The following is a 1,942-nucleotide window of genomic DNA, read 5'->3' as shown; positions in this document are numbered from 1 at the left end:
ATTCCAAACACCATCAGTAGGAAGATCAAGGAAGAGCCCAAGGAAGAAATTACCATGAAGAAGGAAATGTGTGAACCGGATAGAGACCGCCAGCGTAAGGGCCATGGACAGGCCCGGGCGGTCCAGAAGCGATCAGGTCCCACTCTATCTTCAATAGGGCCCTGCAGAAATGCTGAAGAAAAAAGAAAACTAGGATAAGACTGTGGATATGCTGGACATGGGACCCTCTCATCAACATCAAAAAAAGAGAAGAGAGAAACAGATGAAGAAACCAAGCAAATCCTGCGCATGCTGGAGAAGGATGATTTCATGGATGACCCTGGGTAGTAGAATGATACCTGAACATGCAGGTGCAGCTGCCACTGGCTCACTCAGGGTGGCTTTTTGAGGAGAATGAAGAGCCAGATGTTAAGCCTTGGCCAGCTGCCAACAAAGAAGGAGACATGGAAATGGATGTGCCTGCTGTCAAAGTGAAAGAGGAACCACAGGGTGAGGAGGAAGGGGTCAAGATGAAGGTCCCTCCTAGAGTAGCCAGGAAGACCCCAGGCCTCCAGAAGGATGTGGCTGTTGCAGAGCTGATCAGGGAACTGAGCCCCACCAACGATGAAGAGCTGTTGTTTCTCCAGCTGCTGGACACCCTTCCTGGGCAAATGCCCACTCAGGACACCAAGCCTATCAAGACCAAGGTGTAGGGTGAGGATGGACAGATGGTTGTCATAAAGCAGGAGAAAGACTGGGAAGCCAGGTTGGCAGAGAAGACCTGTACCTTGACTGACCTGAGAGAGGGTCAGGTGGGCAAGCTGCTCATCTGTAAGTCCGGGAAGGTGCAGTTTCTCCTGGGCAAGGTGACCTTGGATGTGACAATGGGAACCACCTACTCTTCCTTGCAGGAGCTGGTGTCTGTGGGCCTTGGAAATAGAAGGACTGGAGAGATGAAAGTCCTGGGATGCATAATGTACAAACTCCTATGATCCCCCAATTTTGAATCCTTGGATCACAAACACTGGTAAAATGAGCCGATGGAGGAGGATGGAGAGTGTGCACACTGCTGCTGCCTGCTCCAGACCTTTTGTTCTCAGATCTGTGTGACCCAGAAGGGGCCTGTTTAGCCCACTCACTGCAGCCCTTGGCAACAGTTGTCCCAATTTCTCCCCACTGGGGCCCAGGCTGATCCCTCCCCTCTGCGCATGGCACAATGACCTTCTCCCAGCATGAATCCAGAGGGCACATCCTCGCTGCTGGGGACTTGTCCCTGATATTTATTTTTATGTTTATGTCAGTCTTCACAACTGACTGCATCCTTCCAAGGTAGGGTGGCACAGGCTTCTTGTCCCAGAGTCTTGGTCTACAGGGTGGGAAGGGGAGGGCTGCAACTTTGGCTTCTGCATCCCTCTTGGGAGGCTGGTAGGAAGGAGGATAAGGACCGAGTCTGAGACTTAAGACTCAGTTGGAGCTCGCTGGTTCCTGGCTCTGTGACCTGGGGCATATCACCTAACTGTTCTGAGCCTTGTATTCCTCATCTCACAAAAATGAGGATAATAACTTACCTCATGGGGTTGGTGTGAGGATTAAATGGAATACTGTGGGTGAAAACTCCTTGAACAAGGCCAGACATGGCCTCGAACCCACAGGCTCTCAATAAATGTTCATTTCCTTTAAAAATAATCTGGGGCTGGAAAGATGGCTCAATGGTTAAGAGCACTGACTGCTCTTGAAGAGGACAGGGGTTTGATTCCAAGCATCTACATGGCCGCTAACAACCATTCATAACTCCATTTCCAGTGGATCAACAACCTCTTCTGACGTCCGTGAGCATTGCACAACTCAGATGCACTTGCAAACACACAGACAAAAGATTTGCCCCGGCCTGCAGGGCGGGAGATGGAGACTCGAACTCCTAGGGACCTGGAATGATGGGACAAGAGACACGAAGAATGACAGC

The 1,942-nt window shown here is 50.7% G+C and overlaps 1 pseudogene; it reads left to right on the top strand.

Moving 5' to 3' along the window:
• The first annotated feature begins 9 nt into the window (after positions 1 to 9).
• LOC103728491 lies at positions 10 to 1,010 on the top strand (annotated as a pseudogene).
• Positions 1,011 to 1,942: the final 932 nt, after the last annotated feature.

The sequence above is a fragment of the Nannospalax galili genome, unplaced genomic scaffold (genome assembly GCF_000622305.1).
Source record: "Nannospalax galili isolate Female #2095 unplaced genomic scaffold, S.galili_v1.0 C49388664, whole genome shotgun sequence".
In the NCBI taxonomy this organism is placed as follows: Eukaryota; Metazoa; Chordata; class Mammalia; order Rodentia; family Spalacidae; genus Nannospalax; species Nannospalax galili.
This window is presented reverse-complemented; position numbering and strand designations above follow the sequence as displayed.